General features: G+C 44.8%; 1 protein-coding gene across 4 annotated transcripts in view; it reads right to left on the bottom strand.

The window, feature by feature from the left end:
- LOC119170446 (uncharacterized) overlaps nt 1-18,896 on the bottom strand; it is a 270,210-nt gene that overhangs the window by 24,157 nt on the left and 227,157 nt on the right. The gene's annotated exons all lie outside the window — the stretch shown is intronic.

The following is an 18,896-nucleotide window of genomic DNA, read 5'->3' as shown; positions in this document are numbered from 1 at the left end:
AACTGAGCAGCGGAAGGACGTGAGTTTGAATCCGTTATTCGTGATCGCACAAGCATCCACTCCGGAAAGCCGCTTTTGCGTCCGTGATGGTCTACTGTACAAGAAATCCATCTCCGGCACCGGTTCCCGCTTCCTGCTGGTGGTTCCAGAGGCACTACGGTCATCTGTTTTGTACGCCATGCATGATGACGCCACTTCAGGTCACCTCGGAACGACGCGCACTCTTCATCGTACCCAGGAACGCTTCTACTGGCCACGTATGCGCCAGTCAGTTGAGTTGTACGTGGCCAGTTGTGCGCAATGCCAGGCGCACAAATCTCTCTCAGCAGCTCCGGCCGGACATCTACAACCTGTGACGCCTCCCAGTTCTCCGTTCGAACAAATTGGCATTGACCTGGTGGGCCCTTTTCCGCGTTCATCGAAAGGCAACAGATGGATTGTGGTATGTGCTGACCATCTTACTCGGTACTGCGAGACTGCTGCCCTGCCATCCGCGACTGCTGGTCAAGTGTCGTCCTTCCTTCTCCATTCTATCATACTGCGTCATGGGCCCCCTCGCGTCATCATAAGTGACCGTGGACGTCAATTCACGGCAGACGTTGTCGAACAACTTCTCCGTATGTGTGGCTCAGAGCTCAGACACTCGACGCCTTATCACCCGCAGACGAATGGTCTCGTCGAGCGAACAATTCGAACACTGGTGAATATGCTTTCTATGTACGTTGCTTCGAACCACAAGAACTGGGACGATGTCTTGCCGTTCGTCACATACGCGTTTAATACTTCCCAACATGAGACCACCGGCTACAGCCCGTTCTTCCTCCTCTATGTTCGACCCCCCCGTTATACTCTGGATACAATATTTTCCTTCTCTGATCGGGACCAATCAGAAATCTCCCTAGCAGAAACTCTTTGTCTCGCCGAAGAAGCTCGTCGTCTTGCTCGTTTACGTACAATAGCCTCGCAAGACAGATCGAAAGTTCGTTATGACAGCAAGCACCGGCAGGCCACATATATTCCGGGAGATCTCGTGTTGGTGTGGAAGCCTTTACGCAAACGTGGCTTGTGCCAAAAACTGCTCGCGCACTACATCGGACCTTTTGTTATCCTTGACCGCCTGAGCGCAGTCGACTACCGCATCGCACGTCTTACAGCTAGCGGGAGACGTTCCAGAAAGACAGAGGTCACGCATGTCGCTCGCCTGAAGCCTTTCAGTCAACGCGACACTGCATGAAACGCGCGGCGCGCTTTGTCTGCGAGGGGGGAAATGTTACGCCACGTATGTGCCGGACGAAGAAGGAAAAAGAAGCAAGGGGTGTGGAAGAAGAAGATCATCATCATCTGCCTGCGCCGATACGGCTCGTCCCTCGAACCGTGTATCAATAAACCCCCAGACGCCTACTGAGGTCGTAACAATATTATACAAAATACATCAAAAATACTACAATTCATTAAGCTTTAAACCAGTTTACACGCATGCACCGTTTATGCTCGCTTCTAATTTCCACCGCATGTTAAGTGTATGACTGCACGCCGTCTGCACCTCGTTCACACGTTGGATGGATGTCACGGCCGTCACAGCCGTGGAGCGACAAGCTGTTTATTCAAGTTGAAATATGAGGTAAGCAAATATCAGCAGTACTTGTATTTGCCCTTGTTTTCTCAGTGTATATGCGAATTGGCGGTGAAGTTTACGGGACAAAAAAAGTGCATGTGCTAAGAAGCAGGCACTGCGTAGTCCTAGCTGTAGTCCTAGCTGTAGTCCTAGCTAGTCTCGGCGAGATTGCACATGGTGTAGTTACAGTCTCTTGTTACAAGTAAAACCGGACATATTCGAAACGTTCTTCGGTACAGTGTTCGAGCCCCGATTCAATTTGGCATGTTGTTTGAATTACCAATACACTGTTTTTGTGAAAAACTTGAAATTAACTGAAACGACCCGGTTCGAAGGACACGCACCCAGCCGCCGGTTTGTTTATGTCGACGCGTGGTGCCAGGCCATTTCTTGTTCGCTTCTAGCAGGACTGCCTGTCCTTGACGACGAGTGCATCTTGCTAATGTGCCATGCAATTGAGGGTTGACGCTAGTGCTTTATTAATTAATTTGAAATTATAAACTTGTGCGTGTGGTCATACTTGATGATATATGGTTTTTTTTGGCGCAAGGGCCATTTGACGGCCAAAGAGCGCCAGTTCAGGAGACAGGAATGTGGACAATGATTGTGATTAGCGGCTGTATAAGGGCCATAAAATTCCTCGCGGTAAAGCGGGTAAAAACATACAATTATTAAAATCATGACCATGCCGTGAAAGGTGTGTGTGGTGCGAATAGATGGCAAAAGTTAATGATAATAAAAACGATGGTGGACTTGTATGGCATTAGCACAAGTGCCTCACTCGTTCATACCCTTGCGTCCAAGGGCCGTGAGGCAAGTGCTTTATTGTGTAGCCACCGCAGCGACAACCTCTCTGGAGAGGTCGTGCTACGGTATGCCCGGGTATATGACATGAAAGCTATGAATTTCTTTTAAAAACGCTAACAATGATTTGTGAATCAAAAAACGGTTCCCTACCGACGAACATTGCAGGGTGTAAAGGCATATGTTGTCGGTAGGGTGAAGGAAAGTGTTGTTTTCTTAGAGTGTCCAATTGTCTGCACTGAATTAAAATGTGAAGAACTGTTAGTGCTTCACCACATCTGTCACACAATGGTGGATCGCCACCGGAGAAAAGATATGAATGTGTCGTGTATGTGTGTCCTATCCTGAGCCTCGTTAATGTTACCTCTGTGTGACGTGATTTTGATACTGGTGGCCAATGGCCAAGGTGTGCCTTGATAACGTGTAGTTTGTTTTGCGTGTGTGTATCCTACTTGCTCTGCCAGTAGTCCCTGAGTTTTCGTTTGAGAGACGGCTTAAGATCAAGGGCCGGGATTGATGAAGGTGTAATGGCGGTGCTTTCGTGGGCGGATGCAGCAAGCTGATCCGCCATCATGTTGCCTTGAATCTCACGGTTCCCTGGCACCGAGCACACAACAACATGCCGGTTGAGTGTGTAGAGTGTGCATAAAATGGAGTACAGTGAAACGAGGACAGGGTTTTTTTGTTTTTTAAGACTGTACAGAGCCGTTACCACACTGAGGGAGTCTGTATAAATTACTGCTTTTTGTATTTGTGATTGTTTGATGTGTTTAGCTGCCACAAGTATCGCGTAAGCTTCCGCTGTGAAGATACTTGTGTCTGGATGTAGAGGGCCAGCATCCGAAAAGGAAGGGCCAACAGCAGCGTAGGACACAGAGGAGTTAGAGGCATCCGTAAAAAACTCAGGACGTGTGTATTTGTGTTGAAGTTCCAAGAAGTATGTTCGAATATGGGCAATAGGCGCATGATTAGTAACTTTTAGGAAAGACACATCGCAATCTATAGTCTGCCACTGCCACGGTGGCAGGTATGCTACAGGAGCCATTAAACTGTGTTCGAGTGACATTCCAGTGTCCTCAGCTACACCCTTCAGGCGAACTGAGAAGGGCTGCCTCATTGAAGGCCTGTTTTGAAAAAGAATGGAGCTCGACAAGTCATTAATGATAGAGTATGAGGGGTGCCTCTTGTCTGTTTCACCTTAAGGAAATATACAAAGGACATGTAGGTTCTCTGCAGATAAAGCGACAACTCATTTGTCTCAACGTAAAGGCTTTCTACGGGCCTGGTGCGAAAAGCACCCGTAGAAAGGCGGATGCCCGAATGGTGCACAGGATCCAGCATCTTCAAAGCACTTTGAGTCGCAGACTGATAAACAATGGCCCCATAATATAAGCGGGTGCGAATAAGGCTTCTATACAGGTTCATGAGGCATTTCTTGTCACTACCCCACGTAGTACGTGACAACACTTTTATAACATTCATGGCTTTTAAACATTTTGTTTTTAAATACTTTATGTGGGGTACGAAGGTCAACTTGTTGTTCAAGATTAAGCCTAAGAATTTATGCTCGGCTTTGACGGACAGACGTTGCCCGTTCAGTCGAATGTCAGGTTCCGAGTGCATGCCTCTCTTTCGAGAGAACAAGACACACATGCTTTTTTGTGGGTTAAGTCGAAATCCGTTTTCATCTGCCCATTTGGAGACCTTATTTAAACCCGGCTGAACCTGCCGCTCACACATGGCAAGGTTGCATGACTTGAAGCCAAGCTGAACGTCGTCGACATATGTACAATAGAACATATAGCGGGGAATGGACAAGTGCAAGGAATTCATTTTGATGAGAAAAAGTGTGCAGCTAAGTACACCACCTTGTGGCACGCCTGTTTCCTGGACAAATGTTTGGGAAAGAACCGTGCCCACTCGGACGAGGAATGTCCGGTTTGACAGGTAACTTTCGACTATGTGAAACATTCTTCCGTGCACGCCAAGGTGGGACAGGTCTCTTAGAATTCCAAAACGTCATGTTGTATCATAAGCCTTTTCGATATCGAGGAACACAGAGAGAAAATATTGTTTATGGACGAAGGCGTCTCTGATCTGTGCCTCGATACGAACAAGGTAGTCTGTGGTGGATCTACTTTCTCGAAACCCGCACTGAAATGGGTCGAGCAAATTATTTGTTTCAAGAAAATGGACAAGTCGGCAATTTATGATTTTTTCGAAGACTTTGCACAAGCAGCTTGTAAGTGCTATAGGCCTATAACTCGAGGGTAAAGAAGGGTCCTTGCCCTGTTTCAAAATGGGAATAACAATAGCCTCTTTCCAGGAGGTAGGAATAGTGCCAGAAGACCAAATAGCATTGTACAAACAAAGTAAGGTTTTTCGGGTTTCGTTTGGTAGGTTTTTTAACATTTCATACATCACACGGTCAGAACCTGGGGCAGGGAGTTTAGATATGTTCGGAGCTCAGCTAGACTGAAAGCTTGGTTATATGCCTCGTATCTAGTGGATTTGTGTTCGAGTTTCTGCTTTTCCATTCTTGTCTTGTATTTTTGGAAAGTGTCAGTATAGTGGGACGAGCTGGATACCTGTTTGAAGTGTGCACCGAGGAAGTTTGCCTGATCTTCCAAGGTATCACCCTGAGTGTTTACGAGTGGAAGTGTGTGTACATGTTTTCCTGCTATCCTACCGACCATGTTCCAGACTTTGGCCTCCTGTGTGTATGAATTAACCCCTGATAAAAACTTCTGCCAGCTTTCTTTTCTGGCCTGCCGACGCGTTTTCCTGCCTTGAGACTTTATTTTCTTGAAGGTTTCAAGATTTTCGGCTGTCGGTGAGTTCCGAAGCAGCCTCCAAGCTCTGTTTTGCTGTTTGCCCGCGTTTCGGCATTCAGAGTTCCACTATGGCACACATCGTTTTCCAGGGTGTCCATTTGTTTGTGGGAAGCATTTTGTTGCAGCATCAATCAAAAACGCTGTGAGGTAGTTCACAGCAACATCAATGTTCAAAGTACAGATGTCATTCCAACCTAGACAAGCGATAGTATAAAACTGTTCTCAGTCGGCTCTGTTTATGAGCCACTTGGGAACACGTGGTGGACACTCAGTTACTGTCGTTGTGCTCAAAACTACGGGGAAGTGGTCACTTCCGTACAGACTACTGACGACTTTCCACTGGAGTAGAGGCACAAGAGATGGAGATACTATGCTCAGGTCTATGGAGGAGTAGGTGTTATTAGCGAGGTTATAATAGGTTGGTTCTTTTCGATTCAGGATACACGCGCTTGATGAGATAAGGAACTGTTCGATCAGTCGACCTCGCGCGTCATACCGAAAGTCACCCCATAGCCTGCTATGCGCATTAAAGTCTCCAAGGAGAACATAAGGCTCCGGAAGTTCATCAATTAGAGAGTGTAAATCGCGTTTTTGCAGCTGATAGCTAGGAGGAATGTAAATAGTGCAAATTGTGATCAGTTTACCAAAAAGAACCGCTCGAACAGCCACTGCCTTAAGGGATGTTTGGAGTTGTAAGTGTGTGCATGCTATTCCTTGATTCACTATGATGGCAACACCTCCGGATGATGTCATAGCATCAACACGGTCTTTTCTGAAAATAACGTATTTACGAAGAAAATTTGTGTGTTTTAAATTAAGGTGTGTTTCTTGTACACACAGCACTTTTGGTGAGTGTTCATGTAAGAGTTCTTGGATGTCGTCAAGGTTTCTGAGAAGGCCCCTGACGTTCCATTGTATAATTTGAGTGTTCATGGTGAATGTGAAATAGTGCTGTGTGTACGAAAAGCGAGTGGCTATTTAGACAGGGAGTTTGAGTTCACTTAACAGGGCCATCACCAGGCGCACCAAAACGCGCTCCAGGGAGCCACGCCGCTCTTTCGGCACCAAGGGTGCCGACGTATCCATTGCCTCCTCGGAGACACTGGATGCCCGCACGTGCGGGCTGTTAAGGGGGGACGCGGCTTTGGGATCGCGAAAAATGGCAAAAAAATCGATTTTTTGAAACTCAAGTTTTCAGTTTCTGGAACCCTTTTTCTATCTGGTTCCAAAATATCTACACTGAAAACCGCGCAGAAGTGCTTCGGAAAATTCGTTTGACCCACCTAGGTAGCAAAAATGTTTCTAGAAATGGCGAGAAAACGGCGATTTTCAAAAAATAATAGCTTCGCTATGCTTGGGCCGGGAGCCGGCTTCTTGGGCTCATCGGAAAGAGCATTTTCCCGTGTTTAACTTTCCCGCCTCAGCTGGCTCCTCCCTTTAACAACAAGCGAGCAAAAAGCAAATGTTTGAAGGTCGTTTTGAGGCCCTTGATTGGCCGTGGCCGCCATGTTGCCTCAGCTCGCCTCGCCATTGGCCCGATGCTCGCTCCGGGAGATCGTCGTCTGCTGCTTGTGCGTCGCGAGGACATGGCTCTCGAAAATCGCCACTTCGTGACGTGTTCACGGCTTGATAATCACTTAAGATATAACTACGCTTTAGTTACGAGCAGTAAGCGGATGCGCGATCAGGTTACTACGAGCGTCAGCGCGGTCTACGAGCGCCGCGCGTCATTGAAGTCGTCTTTAGCCCTACCTCCGCCGACTGCGGGCAGGAACGACCCGCTAGCGCATTCGTGGCGACGTGTTTCTTCGCAAGCAACGAAGCTGTAAGCGGCGGCATGATCTGATTATACGAGTGGCCGCACCGGATGCACGATCAGATTACTACGAGCGGGCGCGCGGCGGTCTACGAGTGCGGCGCGTCATCGGAGTCGGCTTTAGGCTTAACTCCGCTGACAGCGAGACTGCGGGCAGGAACGACGCGCAAGCGCACTCTTGGTGACGTGCTTCTTCGCAATGAATGTACCACATCACTCGCTAGCTCCTCCGAATATTGTACGGGCATTTTACGCATCGGCAGCGGACAACACAGTCAAGTTCGTCACCCCCCCCCCCTCACTGCCAAGGATCGCTCGGAACAGCGGCTAGCAGTTTCGCGCGTCGTCATTCGAAAATGCGATGCCAAGTGCAGTGCGTGCCGATTTTTTGTCTTCGTAGTTACACATTTCGCGCATCGTCATCGAACGCCGCCGGCAAGTGCATTACGCGCCGGCTGCACTGTCCACGCGGCCGCGCACCCCACGGTCATATGGAGTGCCGTCAGTAAGCTTTTGTGATGCGATTCAGACGTGCTTGGAGCCGTGCTTGATATCTCCACGAACGTCTATGAATGTTCCGAGGTTAATGAATTGCTGTAGATTAGAATTTCCGCGACCGGCTGTATGATGATGCGTTTGACGGCTAGAGCGGCGAAAGAGCATGTGTGAATCAGGGGCACGAATTTTTATATGCCCGTTTCGTGTCATTAATTATACTGCTAGAAATTCCCGTGCCACCAGTCTTCTGCCCATAACTTTGTTATTTGGAAAGAAGGCATAGGCCGTCATGGTGTGATCCATTTTTCTGATGCAATAAACTTCTCTCCAAATAAAAAAAGTTCAGTGAATATTTGTAATCAAGTACTTAATTACGCTAATTACAACTTCAGCACAAAAAGTATGTTTAATAATTTCAGTATATGGTTTTATTCAATTACAATCTTTTCTGTCATACTTATCACACCACTCCTTCATACAAAGAACTTGGTTTGAAATTCATTCTTGTTCTTTGTAACTCATGAAAAGGAGTAAATCATGAAAAGAAGTCAAATATCACAAGACAAACCTGAGATCACAATTTTTAGGTGTCTTAGAGACGTAAAGAAAAGTTGAAACTTTAAACGCAGCTTTCTCAATACTGTTTTTTTTTTTTTTGACATTATGCTCAGCCCCTCCACATGGTTCAGTGAAGAAATAATTTCTTTCTCGTAAAGTATTTGTGGTATCGCTTCAAAATTTTTATGAAAGCACTGTGAGGTTATTCTTAGTGTCTGTGCCAATTTTCATCAATATCCAACGAGAAACAAAAAAGTTCATTGAAAAAAAGTCTGTCGAAAACTTCGACAGGCTTTTTCTCACAAGTGTGTTTTGGACATTGTCCATTGCTCGTGGAAAGAGTAGCACGAGAATGACTGGACCGATTTTGATTCTGTTTTTTTTCCCTGAATCCCTGAACACTGCTTGTGGGTACAGCAATCTTCAATTTCTGTTTTGTGGCCCTGTTATTTTTCTAGATGATGATTTGTCCGTGCCATTGTTTCTGACAATGTGTGTCGGCAGCCATGATGATCTCTAAAAAAAACGAGAACTTATTAAAAAAATTCCGAGAGTGTCATACCCTGTAGCTTTCTTTTGAGTAAAGATCAACATCATTCGCAGCTTCCTGGCATGTTTTGTTGCAGCGCTAGGCTTTCCACGAGCAGACCATGTAATTGGATCGTGTAGCATTATGTAACTTGAGAACTACTGAAGCTATCATGATGAAACTGCATATTTCCCTATTCTAGACATTTATGAGTATGCATGCCAAATTTCATTGCTGTAGGTCAACAAATAAAAAAGTTTTTTTTGAAAGCCACCTCCCCCCTTAATTCGAATTTCGGGCCTTGCCTGGTGAGGTGAGGCCTTGAGACCGGAGGACTCTTGAGTTTCCGGTCTCTGTTTGGGAGTAGGCGGTGTAGCCTGGGCTACAGCCGCCTTTGTTGCAGGTGCCACAACCACCGGCTCGGTATGCGCAGGCCGAAGTAGTGGCGAGGGCCGGTGCGGCGGTGCCCCCTGACGCGTCGCATCAATGCGTATGTAGGTTCATAGAATGGAGCGACTCTTCGCCGTGCTTCATTAAATGTAATGTTCTCCTTCACCTTCAAGGTAATTATTTCTTTTTCTTTTTTCCAGTATGTGCAGGAGCGTGAATATGCGGCATGGTTTCTTTCGCAGTTCACGCAGTGCCGTCTACGTGAAGCCGGGGCCAAAGGGGTGTGTTGCCTCTGCCGGGGGGCCTTAAAGGTCCAATCACCCAGCGTCAGCTCAACCCCCAGGATCCCCTTTTCCCCGGACACGGCAAAGCCACGCACGGCTAGGCGTACGCCTGCTTTCACAGGCGCCAATGCGGGTGTGTGGTCATACTTGAAAGGTAAAATAGATATGAAGGCTGGTTTTGATTGATTTGTGGGGTTTAACGTCCCAAAACCACCATATGATTATGAGAGACGCCGTAGTGGAGGGCTTCGGAAATTGGAATGAAGGCTGGTGCCGAATGCCAAAACGTCATGGGTCATCTACCATCCAAATTCAGCCGTGCCAATATTATTTTTTCTTTTACGTAATGCTTTGACGCAATAAGGTTCCTCGCTATTGTTGGGTCTAATTTAATGAAATTCTACTTTTGAAAGAAAATGTAATGACAAAATTTAAGCTTCAGCAAATTCAGGATTTCATTTATCTATATTGAGAAAGTAGTTATTTCAGATGTTGACACAGTTTGAAAGTTGTGGCTAGTCCATAAATATGCAACGTTGGCAAGCGATGCTATTTTGAATGTAATAAACTTCTTCAGAATTCGCATTATATAATCTGTCGTAAATAATCATAAGTTAAATGTATAATTAGTTACGTATATCTGTTTTATTTTTTTGCACTGAGTGAGTGCCACTTGTCAGACTATTTATAAATTACACAAAAACACACGATGTTACCAGTTGTCAACAGAAACTTTATGAAATTTACACAAACAAATGCTGTTTACAAGAAATTTTTGGGCCTAAATATTTACTGGTTTTGTGAATTTCAATCACAATTTTCTACAACGAAGGCATACTTTTGCCAGTCCTACCAGTACTTCGTAGAATGTGCAATGAATATTTTGATGAATTGATGCTGTTGTGTTGTGGGTAAGATTATCCTTCTATTGGCACCACAACCACTACATGTAGTAGTGGTTTTTCAAAGCCTCTAAACATGTGTTACATTAAAGATCTTTCTAATTTATGTATTGCTTTTTTTCACAGGTCAGCTATTTGTTCCTAGAAAATGTCAGCAGTGCTGAATACGCTGTGCACAGAAAGCTCCATCATATTGTACTAATGTGGTGACAAAGAAGCACTGCTGGGCCGCTGAGAACAATTTTCCATTTAATAGCCTGTAAATGTGCTGCTGCTTTTGCTTGGTGAGCATCAACAAAAAACAAATAAAAAGGTCCATTGGTTTGGCTTTTAATGGCAACATCCTTACGAGTTTTTGTTATGTAGACTTCTCCATGCTGTGAAATTTTGGTTGCCGTTCTTTAGAAAATGTTTCACTAGCACCAGAATATCGCACATACAGCATCAATGATGTTTGTTTGGAAACTTGACCTACTAATACAATATTTTTTTCTGTTTATACAAGCTTCCCTCCTGAAAAAAGCCAACTTCTGCTATCTGGAGCAAGATTGAGCGTTGAAACAGTTTCACTGCCACCATATTCACCACTTATATAATGTATAATCTCATTTTCTTTCCATCAGCTTGTTAATTTGTGGGAGCTGGGAGCCAGAGCACATAACCAATTTCATCGTTTAAACTGTCAGCTGGACGACTAAAAGGCAGGACTGCTCAATAATGAGCATTGAAATAAAATCAACCATTGACAAGAGAAGCTACACGACGAAAATTATCTTCGTAAATAAAGGTGCATTGACTACCTCAGTAATGTTTATAACTATTGTCGCGGTACAACGCGAGGAAAGCACAGGTACGCCTTGAGACAGCGAAAGCAGGTGTTCTCAACAGCCGAGCCGGTGATGATGATGATTCCACAGCCAAGGCTCGTACCCAATCAGGGGGATCGGCCAAGAATCGATGACTTAATTCAGTAAGATTTTTTTTTTTCAATCTCGAAACCACCCACCAGAAAAAAGAAAAAAAAAAGAAAAGACACTCTAGGCAGAATGAAAGGAGTGCAATAGTTGTTTGTCACTTGTTCAGATAAGACATTTATTCATTATATTGAATAGGAATCAGCATGGTTAAACAATGCTCTTGTGTATATTGAAATTTTTTTTTTGCACAAGTAATAATCACGCAATTAAAAGCTTAATTCTTTTACTTTCGTTTAGGTACTTGCAAACTGCATAGAAAACGTTCTCGTGACTGAAGCCCAGATCGTAAGCACCGAAGGAAAGTATGTTTTCTATAGTGAAATTCAGCCCCAGGCTAGCGAATGGGAGGACTAAGAGTGTTTTCCTGAGCAATTTGTATCGGCGACATGACAAAAAATAGTGCTCTATTGTTTCCAATTCTGAACAAAAGTTGCATAGTGGCGATATCGCCAGACCAGCCCTATGTGAATAGAAATTTAACGGAGGGGACACGACATTGAAATTTACTTATTATGGCTTCCAACAGCTGAGCCGCAAGATTGTCTTCTTCCTTCTCGAGTCAAGCCAGAGGCACACTACCTGGTGTGGCTAAATTCCCCCATCATCGTTTTCGACCACATGTAGACAGAGGTCATTTGCCTCCCTCTCAAGGAGCATCGACCCGATGCGAAGTCAATAATGCAGTTTTTTTAAAAGAAAATTCTCACGCAATCACTCGCTGACGTCAATATAAAGGTACACATGTACAAGAAAAAAAAACAAGGACACTAAACAGTGCCTCCGTGCCAATGCTGCTTCCAATGCTGTTTCCAGAAATAATCTCCTACTAGCATGGCGGTGGATATGCTGCGGGAGCCATCTACCGGTGCTCTAGAAGTGGCACGCCAGTTTTCTCAGTGAGGCATAAAACGGAAGAAGTATGGCTGTTTCAGTGAAGAACGCTTGTTGAAGAACGCAGCATTGGACACATCACTATATATGGTGTGAGTGGGATGTTCCTCGTCAGCGTTAACCTTGAGATAGTAGGTAAAAGACAGGTAACATTTCTGCAGATGGAGCGACCATTAATTTGATTCTACGTACAGACTCTCCACGAGGCTAGTTTAAAAAGCACCCGTTGAGAGGTGAATGCCTAGATAGTGGACAGGGTCGAGAATCTTTATAGGTGATGGTGTCGCAGACTGATAAATTATAGCACCATAATCTAGACGCGTGCGTACGAGGCTTTATATAAATTCATCAGACATTTCCTGTCACTACCTCATGTAGTGCGTGACAACACTTTCAAAATATTCATGGTTTTTAAGAACCTGTTCTTTGAATACTTAATATACGGTATGAAGGTTACTTTTGTGTCTAACATTAGTCCAAGAGTCTGGTGCTCGGTTTTCACAGAAAGGCGTTGACCATGCAGGTCGATTGTCGGGGTCAGGATGGAGGTCCCTATTTCAGCAAAACAAGACTCAAGTGCTCTTTTGCGCATTGAGTTTAAAACGATTATCATCTGCCCATTGAGAGACCTTGTTCAAACCTAATTGGACGTGACATTCACACACAGAGAGGTTACAGGAGTTCAAATCGACCTGTACTTCGTCAAGATATGTACACTAAAGCATATTCGTGGGGTAACAAGGCACAAGGAGTTCATTTTGACTATAAAAAGTATACAACTCAATACCACTCCTTGCGGCACTCCTGTTTCTTGAACAAATGTACGTGAAAACACAGTGCCCACTCGAACACGGAATGTCCGATTAGACAGGTAGCTTTCGATTATTGTCAACCTTCTGTCTCACACACCTAGGTGTGACAGGTCTTAGTATCCCAAAGTGCCATGTGATGTCATAGGCCTTCCCCATATTGAGGAACACTGACAGAAAGAACTGTTTATGAATGAAAGCATCACAAATTTGCGCCTCGATACGGACAAAGTGGTCAGTAGTGGACTTAGCCTCTCGAAACCCGCACTGGCATGGGTTAAGCAGGCTATTTGTTTTAAAGAAATTCATCAGTCGTCTGTTTACCATTTTTTCAAAAACCTTGCAAAGGCAACTAGTCATAGCTATGGGCCTGTAGCTTGATGCTGAAGATGGGTCCTGCCCTGTTTAAGAATCGGAATAATGGCTGCTTCTTTCCAGGTGGAAGGAATCTCACTGGAAAACAAAATGGGATTACACAAACAAAAGAGAGCTTTTTGGGTTATGGGAGGCAGAGGTTTGAGCATTTCGTATAATATACGATCGGAGCCTGGGGCGGGCGGTCCTGTTAAAGCAGTTCAACGACGCTTGTAACTCAGCTAAGAAGAGAAATTCATTCTATGCCTCACTGTTTGTGAATTCGCATTCTATTTTCTGTTTTTCTATTCTTGCTTTGTATTGTTAAAACCCTGAACTGTAATGGGATAAGCTGGAGACCTGTTCGAAGTGTGCACCGGGAGAGTTTGCTTGGTGTTCCAAACTGTTGCCTTGTATGTTTACTAAAAGAAGAGGATGTGGTTCTTGTCCTACTACCCTACCGACCATGCTGCGGACTCTTGCTTCATGTGTATATGAGTTAATTCTAGATAAAAACCTCTGCCAGCTCTCCCTTCTGGCCTGTAGACGTGTTAGCCTGGCTTGGGACTTGATGTTTTTAAAATTGACAAGAGTTTCAGCGGTCGGTGAGTCTCGAAGCAGTCTCCATGCTTTGTTTTGTTGTTTGCGAGCATTAAAGCACTCGCTGTTTCCCGTGGAAACTCGTCATTTCCGCCCAGTCCGGAAGTTTGCAGAATGCACTTAGCTGCAGCTTCAATAAGAAAAGCAGTAAACTATTAGACAGCTGCATCTAAGCTAGAACCCCAAGCGTCAGTACAACTAAACCTAGCAGCCTTGTAAAAATAGTCCCAATTGGCTTTTTTTATCAGCCATTTGGAAACCTGTGGAGGGCATTCATTTTGTACTGCTGAGCTCAGAACTACAGGATAGTGGTCACTTCCGAAAGAATTATTGCGACATTGCAGTAGAGTAGGGGAAGGAGTGATGGAGATATAACTTAATTTGATTGACATATAGGTATTGTTAGCGAGGCCATAATATGTTGCCTCTTTCCCATTGACGAGGCTGGCGCCAGAGGAGGAAAGGAACTGTTCAATCACACGATCAAGCGCATCGCAGCGCGAGTCACCCCACAGACTGCTATGTGCATTAAAATCTCTAAGAAGAAGACACGGTTCTGAAAGTTCGTCAATTATTGCCTGAATTTCTCGTTCATTCGGTTGGTGCTTAGGACGTACCGTATTTACTCGTGTAATCCTCGCACTCACATAACTCTCACGCCCCCGACATGGCCTGACAAAAATACGTTTTCTTTTTTCTTCCTCGAGTAATTATCCCACCCCCAAAAATTGGCGCAATAATGTCGTCTGCTCGTTCCAGCCACTGATGATGATAGCGTGCACCGTCTGCCGCCATGTCGTAAGCATAAAGCGTAGTACTATTGCACCAAAATTCAATCCAATCCAATGCAAGTCAAAGTGGCAAGTGTGCATTGCGGCGCGATTTGTATTGTGGACAACCTGAAAGTGTGCACGGGATGCAGCTGTAGTTCATTTCCTTCTATTTTTGGTGGCAACAAGTGCTGTAAAGACACAGGACGTGTGGAGGCACGTAAATTGTTGTGGGCTGTCCCAGCGAAGCCTGTGCCCACAATGCAAGAGCACAAGAAAAATCTCCGCCTTCGAGAAAAACGAATCAGAGCAAAGAATGCAAACGGACAAACCAAGCCTCACAGATTGGTTCAGTCAAGAGCACAGAATTTAGGAAATAAGGTCATCAGAGCCACAGTTTTCCGGGAAAGAGCAAAGAAAGAAATTCGTGCTTCGAAGGCGCACCTGTCAAAGTTGACCAGTGGCGAAGTAGATAAAGCCATAGAGGTGCTTCCTGAAGCACAACAGCTCGCATTCCGTGCAGCGCTGAAAGCTTCAAAAGCAAAGTCAGCAAGAGGAAAGCGCTATGAAGCCGAATGGTCAATGACGTGCCTCCTTTTAAAGATATCAAGCCCTTCTGCATATAGGCTAATGTCCAAGATGAACCTGTTGCCACTGCCCACCTCTTCATGGCAGAAGCAAATTATCAAGGGAATGCCTTGCGAGTTCGGCTTTAATAAGGTTTCACTTGCAAGTATTGGTGCATTCATGCAACAAGAGCAAGGGGTCCGCTGCTATGGAACACTCATACTAGATGAGATGAAAGTGCGCCGGACTGTCAAATTTAACAAACAAACCTATAAGGTTGACGGTTTTGTTGATTATGGGGATGATCAAGAGTCAACCACTATTACAGATTATGCCCTTGTCCTTATGTTTGTTCCCCTCTTTGATCCATGGGTGCAACCGATTGCCAGTTTTGCTACAAAGAATGCTGTTCCAAGTAGAGTCCTGGCAAGAATGGTTCTGGAAGCCATCATACAGCTCCATAAGCAAATTGCAACTTTTTTTATTGAAACATGTTATCAAACGGTCTTTTTTTTCTGTGTGATGTAGCATTTTAACTAGTAGAAGGTGGCATCTTTTTCACTGCCTGTGGAGCTGCTAGTCTAAATGCCATTATTTTTTTACTTGAAATGTATTACTAAATGGTTTTCTGTGATGTTTTATGTATGTGTGTGTGTTGTAGGTTTCTTATCTGCGTAGAAGGGAGTATCTTCTACAACTAGTCTATATACATACAAATTTTTTACTGGCTAAGGTATGTTATTACAGGATTATCTGTGATTCCTTTATATGTTGGAACCTCAACAGTAAAGAACTTTTGTATAAACCAACATTGAACTGCCCAGTTTTGTTCTTCGAACACCTGACAACTATTCGAATTCGCTTCGAAATTATTCAACCCCAAAGACTATTCACTTCGAATGCGTTTCGAACCAAAATATTACTATTCGCACATGTCTAGTTTCTGACATTGGAGGGAGAATTCAAGGAGGGATGCCTTAAATACCCATCATGGGAGCTTTCCAACATGTTTAGAGCCGTTGAAAACAAGATCTATTCTCTGCTGCCTCTGCATGGACACCTTCTGGGACATCCTGGATTCGCTCAAGTGCTGTGGTGTGCAAGGAGTTGGATGCTATACACACAAGGACACTCTGACTGCTGAACTTCTGCAGACGTACATAGTGTTGCGCATGCATTTTGCAGCAAAAGACGCATGCAAACAGTTCACTGCTGGTGGCTGCATTGCATCTGTTCGAAAGAAGGTGAAGCTGATGTAGAGTGAAGGGGAATCGACGCCATTGGTAAACAAACGCTGCCATGGCGCTTTAAAGGGTGCTGCATGTAAATAAAGTTTGCAAGCAGAAAATGTAATTGTACTGGCTATGCATTATACTTGCACATGTTTGTTTGTGCCTCCTCCTTCACCACTACAATCCTTTTTTTGCAGCGGTAAAGAACATCTTATTTTAAAGCCAAGGTAACTCTCTTCGTGAGGAAAATCTCAAGTAAATGCGGAGGTAAAGTTATGCAAGCTTGTTATGAGTTAAATGGTGTATACAAAGCACGACCGGCTTTATAAGTAGCCGGTTGTGATGTAAAGCAAGGCATCATGTAAAGCCCATTACCTAATTGCATGCGGCTTTGATGGACGGCGGCGGTGAATCTGATTCGATCAAAATAAAAAGGGTTATATCCTCTGCCACAAGCGATTAGCCAGAAAAGGAGCCCCCAAAATAATGAACACAAAAATGCATAATTGACGGTTATCATTATTATTGTAAATTGATATAATTATTTGAGAAACGAATAAAAACAGATAAAAGTGCAAAGAAAGGTCTCCACATGATCGCAACCCAAACTAAAAGCCACGAAATCTACTCCGATTTGGCTCCTCAAAGCCAAATATAGGGTTGTAAAAAAATTCAAAATTAACATAAGCAGGAGAATATTGCTTAGATATGAGTAGAACGGTATCAGAACTGCTACACAACTTTTTACTAGTCGACAGTGATGAAATATTCTTTTTAAGTTGCCTTAACGGCTTCGCGTTGATTCAGATATGATTACCTTGCGCCGCTCAACGCGGAGCAGTAGCAGACGAACCTCGGAGAACCGATCCTAACGCCACCGCCGCGCCGCCGCTTCGCGTGATACGGGCTGAGGCCGTTTCCGTGGCGTGTCGAGCGCGCTCTTTCCCAACCGACCTAGTGTTGAATTCCAATGACGGAGTCGGTGCAGCCGACCGACTTCGCGAGCGAGCACTTGACTCTGGCGTAGAGCAAATCCTCCGAATCCGCCATCGGAACACAACCCGCCCTGCTGGAGCAAGGCGGAAGCTGCCGCGTTACCCAGGATACCTTGCGCGTGGTCTCTTCGGCTGTCTGTTTCCAAGGTGGTTTACCAGCATCGCTGCGTCGTTCGTTTGCTTGTTCAGCGCTATTCACCTGTGTGGAATGGATATCACACCAAGCGTGCAACAGCTATTGTCCACGATGTCTGCGATAGTGACCACAAAGTACGCGGAGCAACATGGTGTCTCCTCAATTTCAACACTGTGCTGTAATTGTAAGTTAAATGCAACACACGTGTTGCGTGGAGCGACTGTCTGCATGCACTATGTTCATGTTGCAGCGTTGCTTTACTGCTGATGCGATCGTGTCACTGAAATGCATCGCATGCATCATACCGTTGTTCGTTTGCCTGTGTCCGTGGAGAACGAAAACCTTCGTCGCATTGATTGCACAAACACCGCTGTAAATATACAGCCAAAAGTAAACTTGCGCGCGACGCCACTGTTCTTGCACGGAACGGCGTCATTAGTAAGAAGCGACTTCCTATCACTTTAAAATGTAGCCACACGAATAGAAACGAACCGCGTTGGTGACAAGCGTGTTTGGTATAAGGGCAATTTGACCAATCGTCCAAAACAATTTTTTTCTGCCCCCTACTCTGCTCGCGTGGCGAGTCTCCCGATTTCTGAAGTCCCTAGGTTGGCAGGTACGCATTTGCGACGAGAAACCTTCAAATTAACGCTTTTACCGTACAAGCACAATGCAGCGCAAGCGTTTCAGTACTGCACTACTACGTGACAAGTTCCAGTGCACTCGCCTTTCAGTGGAAGCGGCGCAGAACCAGTTGTCTGCCTTTATATGTCTCGAAGAAACTATAAGCCAGTGTTACGCACCCGAGAATTTGACTCCCAGGAAATTTTAGCTGCAGAGGTAGCAGCGTGAGTGCATGTTCTGCTATCTAATGGGTTGGCAATGTTACGAAGGTCAGGACGTTAAGCACATCCAAATTAGGAATCAGTCTCAGTCCACAGAAATTAAGTTGCTTTTCCTGGAGTGTCACTACCTGTTTCAGGCCTGAAAAATCGTGCTTCATTTTGATTAACAGTCAGCTGATCAGAAACTCTGTGCATCATGATGAGAGTGTGTAATTAAATCGAGAATGTGCACAATGTATTGAGCTACTGTTGAAGAACTTACATGCCACCATGTATGCTTACATGAAGTTGTTATTCAAAATTTTGTGTCGTGATGAGATAGCATAGCAAACATAGAGTTACTGTTTTGTGAAGCTGTGTTAGGAACCCTCACATGGCTTAGCTTAATTGTATGCATAGTTGCATGAAATTCACACGGTGCTTTAATGTACAGCAATTCGTGTCACAGAAGACAAATCGTTGGTCGTTATGTCGCTTCATGTATGCCAGT

The sequence above is a fragment of the Rhipicephalus microplus genome, chromosome 3 (assembly GCF_043290135.1).
Source record: "Rhipicephalus microplus isolate Deutch F79 chromosome 3, USDA_Rmic, whole genome shotgun sequence".
Taxonomy (NCBI): Eukaryota; Metazoa; Arthropoda; class Arachnida; order Ixodida; family Ixodidae; genus Rhipicephalus; species Rhipicephalus microplus.
The sequence above is the reverse complement of the archived record's forward strand: the minus strand, read 5'-3'. Positions and strand labels throughout refer to the sequence as shown.